Here is an 18,737-nt window from a genome sequence, read left to right as displayed (position 1 = left end):
TGTCCACCCTGCTCTCCGCGCGTTCCGTTCAGTCTCAGTCTCGGGAGTACTACAACTCCCAGCATGCGCCGGGCCAGCCTCGCTGCCGCTTAGTGAGCTCGTCGCGCTGACAGTAGCTCGTGTCCAATCTCTTTCCACCTCCCCACCAACCGCTGAGGCGCGCCCGCAGTAACTATTGGGCACATTCACAGCAGGGCCAACGAGGAACAGCTTCCCCACTCTCCGCCAGGGGGCGCTAAAAAACTCAAGCTTTTGCGCATGCGCTACCGAAGACACGTGGCCCGTGTTTATCTTTGCGCATGCGCGAGACGAAGAGCCGGGAGGTCGGGGGACGGTGTGTGTGCAGAGTCAACGCTCCTGTTTCGGGCGAACCGGTGAGTGCGCGCATGCGCAGCCAAAGAGGCGAACGGTTGCATTATGCGTTGACCTGTTCGCACGCGCAAGCGAAAGAGACGAGGTGAGATGGCACCGGTACGTGCGCATGCGCACGCACGTTGTTTCCTCGGTTGCCAAGTGACGAGAGCAGAGCGCGCTGTTGCTAGGATCCGGCAGACGCCGCAGCAGTTACGGCTCCGGTCTCGTTCCACTTCCTGCCGTTCCCTGTGAGGTGAACGGGACCCTGGCCAGCGACCCTCCCTCCGGGCGCTCGGCGGGGTGGGCTGCCCGGACTATGGGACGGTTGGGTCCCTGAGGTGGAGGCGGCAGCTACCTTCAGCCGTGGAGGCAGCTGCGTCTTCGCCGGTATGTGTCACGTGGCTTCCCTCTTGCCGCTCCTTTCAGCTCGCTCGGGTGTCCGGGGGGTGCCTCTGCCTCTCCTGGGGCCCAGCTGCAGGCCGGGCGGAGGGGCGTGGCTAGCAGCGCGCGGGCGCCGCGGGCTAAGGAGGAGTGAGTGGGGGAGATGTGGGAAGGCCGGGGTACGCAGCACTGCCGAAAGCCAAGACATGGTGCCGTCTACACCGCCCCCAGATCGGGCTCCGGAGCGCACCAACGTGCTGCTGCGCTGTAACTCTCCCGTGTGGACGCTGCCCGTGCGAACCCAGGACCTTTCAGCTGGTGCCCGCGGCAGACAGGGGATGGATCGCTGGAGGGGATACATGAATTATATTTCCGTCATGTCTGCTACTGAAATGTTACAATTTGGGTGAAATAATAGAAGTCGGTAGACAATTCAGTAGGATTTTAGTGACTCTTTAAGATAACTTTAATCTATACTGTAGTTACATGGTCCTGGCAGTGATGGAGTTTTGAGCTTCTTGGGGAGCCCCATCTGAATTAGCTGAGCAAAGAAAAAAGTGAAAAGAAAGACAAGAAGTACTATAAAGAAATACAAATAAACATTACCATAAAATACCAAATGGGAAAAAAGAGAAACAGAAGTAAAACATCAATGATGATGAAACAACCTTGCAGGAGAGAGAGAAATATATAATAGTAAAACAATGAAGAGGCTGGAAATAGGCAAAAATAAGCAAGAATGTAAAGCAGTGGTTCTCAAAGTTTTGCACTGGTGACCCCTTTCACACAGCATGCCTCTGAGTGCGACCCCCCCTTATAAATTAAAAACAATTTTTTGTATACTTAACACCATTATAAATGCTGGAGACAAAGCAGGGTTTGGGGTGGAGGCTGACAGCTCGTGCCCCCACATGTAATAACCTCGCGACCCCCTGAGGGGTCCCGACCCCCAGTTTGAGAACCCCTGATGTAAAGGGTTTTGGGGAAAAAATTGCAGAAAAATCGTAAAAGGAAAATTTTCAGATAGTATCAGTATTTCCTGTAAAACCATGGAGGATAGGGACAGAGGATGCCCTGATATCCCCTCTGGCCCTCTGCTTATCAGAAAAAATTATTCTGAACAAAAATATGAATATAACAATATTTCACTATACTCATATTAGCTGGTTTAGTGCTGCCAAAATCTCTTCTAGCCACAGGAGCAAGACAATATTTGAAGCTGTTTTTTTGTAATGGATGTCATTGGTGTCGTGGATTCCATTATTTTAATGTTTTAAATGTTTATCTGTTTAATATATACAGCCTTCGAGATTTTTCATGTGAATGAGTGGAAGTGACAGTAAACAGTTGAGCCAATTTTCCTGAGAATCCCAAGCTGCCAAGTTAATACCTGGGCTTTACGGGAGGCTCAGAGATCAGGAACTTTGAAATAGATAAGTTTGCCATTTGATCACAGGGGACAGAGAGGTTACAAATTCCTTGATTTATCTGGTGTAGGAATAGGGGGAATGACTCTGTTTACATACCTGGTTTCAGACGCATCTCAATAATGCTGCTGTTCCCGAGAAATTCTGAAGGAAAGATAGCGTCTTTCACCTACCTGCCTCGTGTTACTGCTTTAGGTGGAACCTAGCAGACCAATGGACAGGGATATTAACAAAATTAACCAAAATTTAGTAAATTTAATGCATCCCCACAAGAAAATGTCTGCAGTTACTACACTCTGTATCCCCCTGCCAATTTTTGTGGTTTTACAAAAATCTTATTTTAGTTAAAAAATCTTTTTCTCCCCTGTTGCTCTGTTTTAGACCCGGATAGGGTGCCCAATCAGCAAATGTGAAAAATCAGGACAGAGGACGGGGGATAATAGGAAGCTATATAAGAAAAAGATCCCAAAATTGGGACTGTCCCTATAAAATCCCTAGACCCAGATGAACAAAAAAGGAAACTGACCAGACAAGAATAAGAGTGAAACTAGCTACACAACAATTAATGTCAATTGCGCAAAATGAAAATCTGAAAATCAATCTTTTTTTTCTTTAGTCTGTGTCAGTTTTATTAATTTTATGTGCTATTCAGAACAATAGTAGACTAAATATTTTCAGAGAGAAGTATACATTTATAATTTGATGGTGTCCTCCTAAATCAGTGGTTCCCATACTTGGTTCACGGCTTATTCAGGGTAAGCCCCTGGCGGGCCGCGAGACGCTTTGTTTACCTGCGCCGCTTCCCACAGCTCCCATTGGCCGGGAACGACAAACCGCCGTCACTGGGAGCTGCGAGTGGCTGTACCTGCGGACGCTCAGGTAAACAAAGCATCTCGCGGCCCGCCAGGGGCTTACCCTGAACAAGCGCGAACCAAGTTTGGGAACCACTGCTCTAAATGTTTTAAAAGGCTTTAAACTTAATGACTTTTACATGACATCAAAGTTTTTATTGCAAATTAAAAAAAAAAAAAATTAAACTAATATGTCCCTGATGTTTGCCCACCTTTTTTGTACAGTTTTAACTTTTGCCTTTCTTTATCTCATGATCCAGATTGACTCTTCATATAGTTTGTGAAAACTAACATATCAGATAATTTAGTACTAACAAACCACGTAAATAGCAATATAATCTTTCTGCCTAAGCTTAAGTAGAGTCAGATGAATTAATCTTTTAACTGCCAAATTTAGGGCTAGATTGTCCTCAGGTCTTATTTGGCTGTATGGGGGAACGGGAAATGCAGATGTGGAGTGGGAAGAGCACGGAGAGTAAGCTTCTTCATGAAAAGAGGAGAAATAACTTTCCCATCCACCCAAGCAAGGGGAAAGCAGGGAAAAATTTGACTATAGTCGCAATTTGTTTTTTCTGGAGAGGTACAGCTACACACTTCTCCTGACTCAGGGAAGATTGTAAAACTGGAATCTAGCCCTTTGTTTTGAACAACTGAGGTAATGTATCACCACAAGCATGGAATTTAGTTATGTAGGAGCCTGTTGACATGTCTCAGTCCTATTGGGAGATGTTTTCCTAAGGATTGTGCAATATACTTTTAATTATGGATAAACCATGCAATTTTTTTAGACTGTTGTGATATATAATCAGACTTGTTTGAAGCAAGGCACTGAATGACATGATTATTTAAGATACCCACGGTATGGCTAGTTTTGGATTCAAAAGCACATGAAGTAGTGTTATAAGATGGCATTATCTTTTACTACCTGTCTGGTACACATGGGCCAGCCTCAGCATCGCAGTCAAGAGAGCTGGAAATACACTGCAGTTAACAATGAATTTAAATCTCCAGGTGGTGCTTGAATTCACTGTAGAAGACGCAGAAATTAATTTTGCTAAAGCAAGAAACAACAGGACATTAAGCCACTATGTCAGCCTTAGATATATGCTTCAGAAATTTTGTACTGCTCACCACTATTCAGGTAATCTTTAACTCAAATTGTAGGAAATAGTTGAAATTCCATTGTAACAATATCCAACAGAGAATATTAAAGTAGCATTAAGTTTCAAATGCCTGAAGCAAAATGTTCTCTCACAACACCCTGGGCACTTGGAGCTCACTAGAACATACAGTATTACAGTCTAGTATTATAGTTTACTCAGACTAAAATGAAAGCCCAATTTTAATTCTATTTCCAAAAACTTGGTATACTGCAGGGAAAAATAATTTATTTGAATATTGTTTTTTAATACAGTGCAACTAAACTTAAAAGCTATATCATTTTGTACTACTACTCTAGACTTTTGTAATCTGACTCTTTCATTAAAACCTCAGATATATCCCAGAAGGTTTATCTAGATGATTCCATTGCTAATTTAGAAGTTGTAAGGTCTTGAAGTCACCCCAGAAGTTTTTCACTATTCTGCACTATAGCTCATTTCATAAGAAGAAAACTAAATATAGAACTTTTAAAACAAAAAATATAAAAATATGTACAGACACTAGAGGAATATACATAATTGCAAAATGTGGTTTAAAGATTTATCAGCATGAGTCTGGGGTGGCTGAATTGGCAAAACCATTAGTGAGCAATGCAGGTTATCCCAAACAAGTGCCAGTAAAACCTTTACACTGTACCATTCTTTGATGCATTCTGCATAGGACATATTTTGCAACATAACTATTTTAGAAATTTTTGAGAATTTAAAAAAATGATTGGGAATTTTTTGTGTGGCCCTATATAAGTCTTCCTTAACAGAGTGAGTCCCGCTATACAGGGCTCCATGGGAGAAGAGAAATTCTAATAATTTTTTGGAAAACTCTAAAAATTACCAAGATATATCTTATATGTGAATATTTTAAGGTTCAATTTCTCTGTACCTGATAGGGCTGGAAGTAAGTGCTGTGTGTCCCATTAGAAAGCTACAAATCTACTATTTTACTTGATATAAAGCTGTTCCTGGCCCAGATTGATTGCGATAGAATCATAGAAATGTAGGACTAGAAGGGACTTTGATAAAGTCATCTAGTCCAGTCCCCGGCACTGAGGCAGGATAAAGTATTATCTAGACCATCCCTGACAGATGTATGTCTAACCCAGGGATCCGCAATCTTTGGCCCGCGGCCCGCCAGGGGGCTTACGGGCTGGGCCAGTTTGTTTACCTGCTGCGTCCGCAGGTTCGGCCGATCGCAGCTCCCACTGGCTGTGGTTCGCCATTCCAGGTCAATGGGGCCTGCGGGAAGCAGCGTGGGCCGAAGAATGTGCTGGCCGCCCTTCCCGCAGCCCCCATTTGCCTGGAATGGCGAACCACGGCGAGTGGGAGCTGCGATCGGCTGAACCTGCGGATGAGGCAGGTAAACAAACCAGCCCGGCCCGCCAGGGAGCTTACCCTGGCGGGCCGCATGCCAAAAGTTGCCGATCCCTGGTCTAACCTTTTCTTAAAAATCTCCAGTGATGGAGATTCCATATCCTCCCTAGATAATTTGTTCCAATGCTTAACTATCCTAATGGTTAGGAAGTTTTTCATAATGTATACCTAAATCTCCCTTGCTGCAGTTTAAACCCATTACTTCTTTTCCTATTCTCAGTTGATAAGGAAAACTTTATCACCCTCGTCTTTATAACAATCTTTTATGTACTTGAAGACAGTTACCATGTCCCCCCTCAGTCTTCTCTTCTCCATACTAAACAAACCCATTTTTTTCTATCTTTCCCCATAAGTCATGTTTTCTAGACCTTTAATAATTTTTGTTGTTCTCTTCTGGACTGTTTCCCATTAGTCCACAACTTTCTCAAAGTGTGGTATCCAGAACGGGACACAGTACTCCAGTTGAGTCCTTATCAGTGCCGAGTAGGGTGGAAGAATTACTTCTTGTGTCTTGCTTACAACATTCCTGCTAATACATCCTGAATGATGTGTATGTTTTTGGGGTTTTTTTTTTTTTGCAACAGTGTTGCACTGTTGGCTCATATTTAGCTTGTGATCCACTATGACTAGGGCACTACCAAATTCACGGTCCATTTTGATAAATTTCACGGTCATAGGATTTTAAAAATTGTAAATTTCATGATTTCAGCTATTTAATTCTGAAATTTCATGGTGTTGTAATTGTAGGGGTCCTGACCCAAAAAGGAGTTGTGGGGAGGTCGCAAAGTTATTGTAGGGAGGATACTCTTCAGTCAGTTCCTTAAGTTTTCTGTGATGTATTTCTAACTTGTCTAAATAATTTTTAACTTGTTCTTTCCCTATTTTAGCCTAGATCCAACTTCATTTACACTGATGTTCACTGCGCTGATCATCCGATCACTGCTAACCTTTTTTGTGAAAACTGAAACAAAAAAGGCATTTAACACTTCGGCCATTGTTGCATTTTCTGTTATAGTCTTTCCCTCTTCATTGAGTGATGGGCATACTTTGTCCTTGGTCTTCCTCTTGCTTCTAAGTATTTGTAAATTTTCTAAATCTGCCTTCTTAAAGTCCATAGTCTTTATTCTGCTGTTTTCCCTCCTACCATTCCTTAGAATCATGAACTCTATCACTATCACGCAAGCTGCCTTCCACCTTCAAATTCTCAACCAGTTCCTCCCTATTTGTCAGAATCAAATCTAGAGCAGCCTCTCCCCATGTCAGTTTCTCCACTTCTGTAATATAAAGTTGTTTCCAGTAAATTCCAAGAACATGTTGGGTCATCTGTACCTTGCTGTCTTATTTTCCCAAAAGATGTCTCTGTAGCTGAAGTCCCGCATCGCCACCCAAGTCCTGTGCTTTGAATGATTTTATTAGTTGTTTTTAAAAAAGCCTCATCCCTCTCTTCTTCCTGGTTAGGTGGTCTATAGTAGACCCTACGTTGGCATTATGCTTGGTTTTTTACCCATTTTATCCTTACACAAAGACTTTCAACAGGCCTGCATTCCACTTCTATCTTGACCTCAGTGCAGATACAGTATATATATCTTTGATATTCAAGGTAGTACCGCCTTCCTTTTTCCCCCTGCCTTTCCTTGCTGAGCAAGCTTTACCCTTCCATACCAACATTCCATCCTGTGATTATCCCAGCAAGTCTCTGTGATGTCAGTTATATCATAATCGAAATTGGAGCTATTGGATCTTACACTTTTGACTAGTACAGGAGTGAATATTGCTTGTTACAGATGAGACAGTTGTATTGGGAGAAGGGAGCAGTTGTCTGGCAAGTTAATTTCTTTATTTTAAAAAAGCATCTATGTGTAATATTGCAAGTAGTCCAAGCAGAGAGGGTTTAGCGAGAGAAATCCAGGTGAATGGCCATGGTTTGTGATAAACTCCATTTTTTACATGGATCTGCATTTTTATCAGGTGGATAATCATTCCTGTGTGTGTATGCATGGGCATGCACAGAGAAGAACTGTGATCCAGTGGTTAGGGCATTAGCGTAGGACCCAGGAGACCGGGGTTCAGTTACTGGCTCTGTTACAGACTTCCTGTGTGACTCTGGGCATGTCACTTACACTTTTGGTTCCTCCATTTCCCATCTGTAAAAGTGGGGAAAACAGTATGGTGCTCTATCACAGGGGTGTTGTGGTGATAAATACATTAAAGATTGTGCAGTAGATAGATTCTACATTGATGGGAGGCCTTAGATAAATACATATAAGTCTGTGTGTATATTATATTTAGTTGGGGATTGGTCCTGCTTTGAGCAGGGGGTTGGACTAGATGACCTCCTGAGGTCCCTTCCAACCCTGATATTCTATGATTCTATGATTCATTATATAAACTAACATATTTGCATAGCATAATATAGCCAGCCATGTGAAACAGAGCTGGTGCAACTTTATCAACAATTACCAGTAGTTTAACTGTAACACCAGACAGTTTTTGCCAAGTTAATTTCACTTTTTTCCCTGATAAAACCTATTGTGGCATTGCAGTCACATTGTGGTATTATGCTATCTCTGCCGGGGGCTCTATTGTCACTCTGGAAGACCCCAGATTGTCTGCTAAGGTCCTATTCACATGCTCTGAATAACCCTAGAGCTTCTTCTGTGAGCTAGTTACCATTTGAGGCCCCTTAAAAGATGTCAGGTTGACTGCATCCTCACGATAGCCAGTCTCATGCAAAGTTGAGCCATCATTCAGTTGTGGTCCCAAACCATTATATCAATAGTGAGGCCTTATCTTGCAGATGTTATTCCCCCTAGGTGTGCACAGCTGGGAAGTAAATTCACTTAATCCATCTATTCCACTGAATTCACCCCCTTGTGGGCAAAGCAAACCCACCAGTGGGTGCTGTTTGCTTTAATTTGGTTTAAAACGTTGGTAACAACTAACAAGTGACATTTGCTCTTAAGGAACATTCTACCTTTTGGGCGGGAAAGCAGCCTTTTTTTATAACTTACTTTTTGAGTCTCTTTGCACTGACAAGGCTAAAGACTAAATTCTTTGGGCTGACCCCATCATTTTTAGTGTCACAATAGATGGTACAGTATAGTAATATACTTCCTAAGGCTTTCTGAGTTCATAGTCCTGGGCATACCCACTGTAAAGAATATCTGTAAAATGAATATTTGTTACACTTAACAGTTTTGTTTGTAATTCGTTTATCATTGTTGTAAAAAGTTTGGCTGATTAAATTATGTTATTATTTTGACAATTGTTTATAGTTAATTCTTCTGTCATTTAGTATGTGGGGAATATAAAGACAGGATAAATTAGGATGTCTAGTAAGGCAACGTTAAAATGATACCATACATAATATACATATTTTCAGATTAATAAGCTTTGAGGCACTTCAGCCTTTTTCAAATATTTGTTTATTTGTTTATATTTATATACAAGTAGTAGTAAGAGGTTCTTGTTTTGTAGACTCCGAGTCAAATGACATACATTTTTTATTAGCTAATTACAGGGTCGCCACATTAGTTGTTCAAAAAAACAAAAGCTTCAGTGAACATTTACAAAGTTAAATTTTACTTTTAAGAAGTAAGTTAGTTAAACAAAAGCTTACTCTTTCAGGCCTCACGGAGTAAAATAAACGATGCATTAATCTTTAGATGATGAGAATAGTTATCTGATATCTATTGTGCTGTAGATTTTTTTTCTAGATTCATTAATATTTAAAGATGCAATATTACTTAGAAAAGTGGATGTTGATATAGCAAACTAATATTAATGCAGGTAGTAAGAGGGTAGGATTGCCAATCATGCTCAAGTAATTCAATATAAAAACTCTTTTTTTTTTTTTTTTTTTTTGAAAACTAGATGTACCTTTGTGGTAGCATGTCTCATCACTCAAAAATGTGAACTAAGGGTGTGATCCTTCAAGTCCTCCACATGCAAATTCCCATTTAATTTAGTGAAAGTTCTACAGGCAGGGGCCTTATAGGTTTGGCCTTGTGTACTGTGCAAATGAATCCAGTGTTACTTCTCTGATTTGTAGTTAATGAAATTTTGAAAGACTACGAAGCAAGTATTTGAATATTTCAAAATGTGAATCAGAGTAACTGTACTACATAAAGATGTACTCAGTTTTGTTACCTGCAGTGAGAACTTAAATTTACTTGAAAATATAAGTATCGATAAGGGTATAATAGCTATGAGATTGGGTATCCTGCAGTCTGTTGCATCACAATTCATTAATGAATAACCAGAACAAGATTATAGAGTTCTCCTTCAAGTGATTCTCCTTGTACACATTCCACTTATGGTGTGCATGCACTCCATACACCCAAGTATGACCTGAGTGTCCTTGTACCCCACACCAAGGGCATAAAGAGATGGACTGGACCAGCTGCCACTCAGTTCCACTCACTGCCTCTTGGCTTCGAGACAGAGCTGCTTGCTGTTTGTTGCTTAACTTTTTACTTGTATATGAGTAGGAATAGTTAGATGTAGTTAGTTATTAGCCTGTTGGCATTTTGTTAGAGTAAGTTGTTTGTTTGTTTGTTTGTTTTACCAGAATTAGCTCCCTCCTCCCCCTCTCCTGTATAGAAATGGCTTTTTTTCAAGATCCAGTTTTAAGTACTGCCTTTCATGTGGGGATGCTTTGCTTTAATGATTGGCACTTAAAATGTTTGTTTTGTTTGAAATCACATATCCCTGGAAAATGTGCCATTTGCAAGTCCTGCACTTAGAGGCTGGCTTTGTACCCGGGTTCACAAGGCCCCCTGGATCTGATCTTTCTGCACCTAATAGTGCCAGCGCTGTGCCTCTAGCTTCCCAGGCACAATCAACAGTTTCCCTTGCTTCAAAATCTAACAGATCTGACAAGAAACTGTTATTGAGAAATGCACCGGGCACAGGAGATTCCAGAGATAGATCGACAAAGATCTCCTAAAAAACACAAAAACATTGGCTTTCCCACACTACTCTGTCTCTGACAATTCATGTACCAGTATGGCTACTAATGAAGTTTAGCCTCACCATAGTACCAAAGCTTTGGCAACAAAACAAAACGCTAAGACATCTTCATGTGCAGTACTGCTGAAAGCTCCTTCTGTATCTCAGAGCTTGGTACCTTTAACTTCTTGTTCAATTAAGTTGATACTGTCCATTTCTAGAGCTTTGGCACCACAGCTTCTAGCTCCGGCTGTGTTGGCGCCGTTGACACTGGCTTATCTGTTCATCCGTTGGCACCATACAGTACTAGTTACGTTTACAGTACCAGCAGTTGATAGATTATCAGGAAGTGGACTCTCCATTGTTATACAACACCATGTCCCTTCTGGCACCTGGTCTCTCTCTCTCTCTCTCTCTTTCTCTCTCAAAGTGGTTCTGAGTACCTTGAGAGCTCTACCATCCACACATTTATTGACTGCCCTGCCAATTGTGTTGGACTCCTTCTTCCCCACATCATCTTCAGTCATGTCAGATGAGAGCAAAAAATCAGGACACTCCCATATATATTCATCATGGATGTCTCCTCCAATTTATTCAGCCTCACAGAGGGAATCTAGAGACTCCTCTTGTGACTGATATTATGATGTTCATCAAGCGGAATATGGTCTTTGGTTCTGTACCCAATGGTCACCAGGCCCTTACCATCTATGCCTATGTGGCCTTCATGGGGCCGTAGGCCTCTTGTGGAAGAGAGAGTTATCCCGCTAGACCTTAGAGGAGCCCTAGGATTCTATCTACAACATTAGCTACCCAGGCTGAGGACTTACCATCTCATTCATTTAATTTGTTGGGTCCCACTGTTATTTCATCACCATTCCCTGACAAGGCCTTTGTCCCTCCCAGTATATCCCAGCTGGATGACTTCAAGGGATTTCACAACCTCCTTAAGAGGGTCTCAGACTCCCTACAAATGGCGAGGGAGGAAGTCCAGGTAAAATAGCCCTTTTGGTAAACAAGCCCATTATGGACTCAGTGAAAGAAATTTGGCAGACCCTAGATGCATCCAGGCCCCACCTCCCATAAGCTGGATAAAAGATACCACATTCCACCAAGGGGGGCTGAATTATGGCACCCTGTGCCATCATCATGAGTAATCATGGCTGCTACTGAGAAATTGTGTCCACAAAATAAAAACATACTTTATTAAACAGTAGGAACGATTCTATGAGACAGACTTTTCTTCCTAGGTCTGACACTTCAAGAAACTTCTGTGTCTGATATTTTGGAATACCTACTTGATTTGAAACATCAGAACCTGTTGCTTAGCTCAGTCAAGGTTGACTTGACTGCTATTTCTGCAGACTACCTACCAGTGGATGAACAAAGTTTTTCTCACCCAACTGTGGTCAGGTTTTGAAGGGTGTTTCCACTGGTTAAAGAAACAATTTCTCTTTGAGACCTCAACTTAGTTCTCTCAGCTCTAAGCAGCCCACCGTTCGAGCCAATGGCAACATGTTCTTTATTAGACGTAACAATTAAAAAACGATGTTTTCATAGACATCACCTCCGCAAGGAGGGTAGGAGAAATCCAAGCTTTGATGGCAGACCCTCCTTATACTATCTTCTATCTGGAAGGATATTGAGGATATATTGAGGACATATCCTAAATTTTGTGTTGAAAGTAATCACAGAATTTCATCTGAACCAGTAGATTCATTTACTTAGCTTTGTCCCTAAGCCACATGCTTCTAAAGTGGAGGCTATGCTCCAGACCCTAGGTGTCAGAAGTGCTCTGGTATTTTATTTGCAAAGGCTGAAATTAAGGCTGTCAAGCAATTAAAAAAATTAATCGCAATTAATCGTGCAATTAAAAAAATCATGATTAATCGCTCTGTTAAACAATAATAAGAATACCATTTTTAAAAATATTTTCAGATGTTTTCTACATTTTCAAATATATTGATTTCAATTACAACACAGAATACAAAGTGTACAGTGCTCACTTTGTTTATTTTTATTACAAATATTTGCACTGTAAAAAAGAAATAATATTTTTCAATTCACCTAATACAAGTACTGTAGTGCAATCACTTTATCATGAAAGTTGAACTTACAAATGTAGAGTTATGTACAAAAAAAACTGCACTCAAAAATAATAAAACTTCAGAGCCTACAAGTCCACTCCGTCCTACTTCTTGTTCAGCCAATCGCTCAGACAAACAAGTTTGTTTACATTTCCAGGAGATAATGCTGCCTGCTTCTTATTTACAATGTCACCTGAAAGAACAGGCATTTGCATAGCACTATTGTAGCCGGCATCACAAGATAGTTACATGCTAGATGCAGTGAAGATTCATATGTCCCTTCATGCTTCACCACCATTCCAGAATACATGCTGATAAAGGGTTCTGCTCAATAACAATCCAAAGCAGTGTAGACTGACGTACGTTCATTTTCGTCATCTGAGTCAGATGCCACCAACAGAAGGTTGATTTTCTTTTTTGGTGGTTCAGGTTCTGTAGTTTCCACATTGGACTGTTGCTTTTTTAAGACTTCTGAAAACATGCTCAACACCTCATCCCTCTCAGATTTTGGAAGGCTCTTCAGATTCTTAAACATTGGGTCAAGTGCTGTAGCTATCTTTAGAAATCTCATGTTGGTACCTTCTTTGCATTTTGTCAGATCTGCAGTGAAAGTGTTCTTAAATTGAACAACATGTGCTGGGTCATCATCCGAGACTGCCATAACACAAAATATATGGCAGAATGCAGGTAAAAGAGAGCAGGAGACATACAATTCTCCCCTATGGAGTTCAGTCACAAATTTAATTAACACATTGTTTTTTTAACAAGTGTCATCGGCATGGAAGCATTTTCCTCTGGGGTGGTAGCCGAAGCATGAAGGGGCATACGAATGTTTAACATATCTGGCACGTAAATACCTAGCAAGGCCAGCTACAACAGTGCCGTGCGAACACCTGTTCTCATTTGCAGGTGACATTGTAAATAAGAAGCAGGCAGTGTTATCTCCTGTAAATGTAAACAAACTTGTTTGTCTTAGTGATTGGCTGAACAAGAAGTAGGACTGAGTGGACTTGTAGGTGCTAAGGTTTTATATTGTTTTTGAGTGCAGTTATCTAGCAAAAAAATCTACATTTGTAAATTGCACTTTCACAAGCACTACAGTACTTGTACAAGTATTGAAAAATAGAATTGAAAAATACTATTGCTTTTATCATTTCTACAGTGCAAATATTTGTAATAAAAATAATATAAAGTGGGCATGCTACACTTTGTATTCTGTGTTGTAAATTGAAATTTTAGAAAAATATCCAAAATATTTAATAAATTGGTATTCTATTGTTTAACAGTGTGATCAAAACTGTGATTAATCGCAATTACTTTTTAAAATTGTGATTAATTTTTTTTAGTTACTTGCGTGAGTTAACTGTGATTAATCAACATCCCTAATGGAAATGTGTAAAGCAGACACCTGGGGATCTCTCCACATATTGACACAGAATTACACCATCATTAAAGCCTCCAGCTCAGATGCTGCATTTGGAAAGGTTGTATTTTCTTAAGACTCTGAACTCCCACCTGCCATTGGTCCTGTGAGTGGACAGTGGGCATATGGACAGTCACTCGAACAAAAAGGAAAGTTACTTAACTGTAGATACACCTGTTGATGATTCTGGAAACATCTGTCCAAATATTCACTGTTCCTTTCATTTCAGTTTTGCCTTCCACAAATCTGTAGTTAAGGCAAAATCTCAAGCTTTTCCTCTGTAACTGAAGGCTGAGCAAGTCCCCCAGTTAAATATATTACAGTAGGAATTTTAAAGCCTTACCTCCTCCTCTGGGAAGGGAAAAATGTGAGCATGCAGATTTTTATTTCCAGATCACAAGACAGATTTACAATGTTTGTGACCACATCCAACATTTTATTGGCAGAATCCACAAAGAAACCGAATGATACAGTATAACAAGTTGTTTATACTGTACAGTTTATACAGTGGCTTATACTGTAAAACCACATGAGAGACTGACTCCATAAATATTTGTTATTTGAATAATGTGACTTGAAGGTAAATAGTAATAGATGTCTTTTAAAAAGTTTGAAAAAAAAATACATAAAATAATGTGAAATATTTGGTCTATGCTCATTTAAGTTTTTGTTTTTACTTCTGTAGAAGGGGATGTAATTTTGTTGGGGGTCACCAGATGGTTACACACTTATAAATCTAATCTGTAACAGTTCTATGTGTAGAGGTAGTTAGATCTTGAGAGAAAAGCTGGTTGTCATCTATGGTACAGTTCTTTGTGAACATGGAATATATTAATAAAAGTTTGTTTCCTAAATGAGTCTCTCTGACTAGATAACTTCTTAGGTGCAGAGCTTCTGCATGCTGAATATGCCCATAATTGCAAATAAGACTATTACATAGTGTTTCTAATTTGACAGAATAACTTTTAAATTATGCTGGTCAGCAAAAATTGGTCTTTTATGCTAAATCTCACCAAGATCTTTCCATAAACTTAATTTGAAGTTTCTAGGATAGAGCATTTTTTTAAAGTAAGATGTGACAAAAATTGTTCATAGACTTTTGAAAACATAAAATTAATGCTTATTTTCTTCTGAGTATCTCATAAATCGCTCATTCAAGTTGCCTCATATTTGGACAAAGATTTATCTGTTGACCACAGAACATGCCAAATTTGAAGGGGAATGGACCCTTTTTGAGGATTTTAGAAGGATGGCCAAAATCAGTTTTACAATGGAAAGCAGCCTCAATCCTAACTATAGAGAAATTACTCCTCTCTATAATGAATTCAGCAAGTGCCTTTAGACATATTACAGAACCCAGCCATCTGGAGCTTACTTTCTATAACTTAACTTGCAAAAATAAAGAGAAATGTTTGAAAAACAGTGTTAATTATCTCAGATTATTTTCAACATTAAAATCTTTATCCCTATTTCTTTCTTCTACTGTGTATGTAAATTGTTAAAGGCATTTACTCACAAAATTTAATGTCCTGCCAAAGAGTCTTAGAATAGTTACTCTTTGTTGTTGGTATTTGTAATTCTGCATTAATGACACATCTAAAATATTGTATCTGTAGGGAAGATTTAATAAATCATAATCTGTATGAAGATTTCAGTAGAATGCCTCTGTTTCTACCCCCAACTAGCACCAAGTTTGGATCAGCAAGACACAAATCAGGTTGTTTCTGGTGTATCAGTAAATTTTATTATTATAATCCTGTTCTAAACTGGCTAACTTTTCAGTCACTATTAAGAGACAGCAGTTCAGTGTTTCTGTCTGGAAATTCCGTCTTAATCAAATTGATTGTATATACACACTGTCATGTTCACCTTTTAGAATAGCATTGTGTCTGATCACATGAGATCCATAATGTAGGTGCCAGTGATTCTATTGTGCAGGCAGTTGGAGTAACTTCATCACAAATCCTTTCCTTTGTGACTGTCCTTTTATGCAGTGTTTGTCTAGTCTGAAGAGATTCACGATGCAGAGGTGTACTATGCTTTTCCCTTCTGGACTGATAGTACAAATGAAGAGTGGCTTTTCCTGTTATTGACTTTGGTATCCTCAATTTGCTAAATAATATGGACCATATATTATATTCGTGATTGTTACGGATATTTGGATATATGCAGAGAGGTTGAGGATCACAAATAGCACCGTGCAGCCTGAACAGCAGTGGTACTATCAAATGGATGATGCCAAATACCCAATGGTGTTTCTAATATGGGGGTGGGCAAAATATGGCCCGCGGGCCGGATCCAGCCCATCTAAAATTTCTGTCCAGCCTGCCAGGCTCTTTGGCTGCCTCCTCACAATCTCCGGGCCACTAAAAGTCCCATGGTGCAGCAGGGCACTCAGGCAGGCTGCCTGCCTGCCGTGGCCCCACGGCACTCCCAGAAGCATCAGGCTGCTGCTGGCATGTCTCTGTGTGTCCCTTGCGGGGGTGGCAGTGGGTCTCTGCATCCTGCCCCCGCCCCCAACACTGTCCTCACAGCTTCTATTGGCCAGAAACCGGCCAATGGGAGTTGCGGGGGCGGTGTTTGCAGGTGCGGGCGGTGCACGGAGACCCGCTGCCCTCCTCCCCACAAGGGGTGTGCAGAGATGTGCCACGATGCCAGCAGCCGGACACTTCCGGGAGTGGCGTGGGGCCACAGCATGCAGGCAGCCTGTCTGAGTGCCCTGGTGCGCCGCTGGCCGGGAGCCACCTGTGGTAAGTGCCTCCAGGCCAGAACCTGTACCTGTACCTTAAAATTAATTTAAAAACAATTAAATATGCACAGATATATATCCAAATCATTGTAATGTATATTTGTAGGGTTTTTTGGCAGACTCAATAAAAATAATGCGTAATTCCTTTTGCACAGGAGTGGACAAACTTTTTGGCCTGAGGGCCGCATGAGGTTTCATAAATTGTATGAAGGGCCGGTTAGGGGAGGTCGTGGCCTGGCCCCCACCTCTATCTGCCCCGCCCTGGGGATTCCTGCCCCATCCAACCCCCCGCCCCGTTCCCTGACATCCCCCCCAGGACCCCTGCCCCATCTAACCACCCCTTCTCCCTGTCCCCTGGCAGCAGCCAATCACTGGGAAAATCCCTTTTCCTTTAACACTGGGAGGGAGGGAAAGGGAAGGTGAATCAGAGAGAAATATCACGGGGGAGGGGAGGGGACTTTTAATAGCATACTATATTACTCTTCATTTTTTTCATTTTTGACTATACTTTTGTATCGTTGTATGAAAAAGTTTCAGCGATGCGGCCCTCGGCCCAACATACTAGCCCTCATGGTGATTTGAGCTTGAGATCCCTGCATTATAGGCTTGCTCCCACCGATGTAAGTGCCCCACTACCCCGACATAATAATTCCACCTTCACAAGAGGGCTTATGTTGGTGTACTTAGGGTGACGTAGTGATCCTGCAGAAACTGTGTTACTTACATCTGTTGGCTGTCATTCTTGTCAATTTCACGGTGCCACTGATTACATGTGAGCGAATGCCCTTTAAGGGCTCCTTAGACATAAAATTGTCAGAACCTGGAAGAGGAAGAGGGGTCATTGGCAGTCTCTTTTCTCCCCAGGAGTGAAAATGAAATTTTGTCTATTTTGCAAGGTAATTTTTGATGTTCCCTAAAAGCAGCATATAATTCTCTCTTTGTATAGTTTTTCCATTTGGGCTGGAATGTTCACCCCTAAGTATCTCATCAATTTCCTTGCACATTTAAATTTAAAAGCTATTCTAATTGCATTTTCTCTGCCTGTGGTAGTTCTATCCCTATGGCCTCTGATTTCTTATAATTTGTGTTAAATCCAGACATTTTGCCCGAGAGCTCAATTTCTTTACTATGGACAGGAGTGAAAGCCTTAGGTTTCTTACTCTAATTAGCACATATAGATTTTTAAAAAGCTTATATGACAATGTATCTTCTATAAATTCATTTCAGCCAGATACTCAACGGGTGTAAATTGGCAAAACTCCATTGACTTCAGTGGATCAAGTATCTGGCCTACTCTTTTTTTTTTTTTTTTTTTAATTCTATGATCAGAGCTACTGCTTTGCAGTTTGTGATAGTGAAAATAACTCTCATCTCTCCCCACTAACTTCCACCAGGCTCTGGGCTATGACATAATGCTTCTATCCATTTTTTGATATTTGCTCCAAGTCCAAAGCCCCGTTTAAAATAATAATAACTATAAAACATTCAGTGTTGCATAAAACCCCTGCTCTCTCTCTGTCGGTTTTTGCAGTTGTATTGGGTCATGCCAGTGTGAATATCGGAGCTGCTGTGTAGCTGTAAGTGTTCTAGATTTTAAGTTACAATTTGCTCTTTGCAAGGCTGTCCTCTATTTAAATCTGCACAACCAATCTCATGGTGACAGGTTGATGTTTCCCGGAGTGAATGCAAATGCTACAAACATTGAGAAGAATACAGCAATGAAGACAGTACTTGTTATAAAACAAACAACTTAAGCATCTTTCATCCGCCAATATTTACGGTCCATTTAATCAAAACCTTAAAAGGGTTGACCTCACCCAGGTTTATGTGTTCTGTTGTAATAAGGCCATATGGTTAAATGCCAACAATAATGCTGTCTGATGCGTAATAAAAAGTACAAAAAATAAAATAAAAAACACTGTCCGAAAAGACAATATTGAAGACATTACCTGCTAGCTATTAACATAAATTTCCCCCTTTGAATTAGCTT

At 40.7% G+C, this 18,737-nt stretch overlaps 1 protein-coding gene across 2 annotated transcripts in view; it reads left to right on the top strand.

The window, feature by feature from the left end:
• The first annotated feature begins 25 nt into the window (after nucleotides 1-25).
• WDPCP (WD repeat containing planar cell polarity effector) overlaps nucleotides 26-18,737 on the top strand; it is a 246,576-nt gene continuing 227,864 nt past the window's right edge. Inside the window, exon 1 of one of the 2 annotated variants that reach the window (XM_054022335.1) lies at nucleotides 26-374. The gene's annotated coding sequence lies outside the window, so the exon portion shown is untranslated. Of the gene's footprint in view, nucleotides 375-544; nucleotides 742-18,737 lie in introns of those variants that run through there. The other variant, XM_054022337.1, reaches the window with a different exon arrangement.

Source organism: Malaclemys terrapin, chromosome 3 (genome assembly GCF_027887155.1).
Source record: "Malaclemys terrapin pileata isolate rMalTer1 chromosome 3, rMalTer1.hap1, whole genome shotgun sequence".
In the NCBI taxonomy this organism is placed as follows: Eukaryota; Metazoa; Chordata; order Testudines; family Emydidae; genus Malaclemys; species Malaclemys terrapin.
The sequence above is the reverse complement of the archived record's forward strand: the minus strand, read 5'-3'. Positions and strand labels throughout refer to the sequence as shown.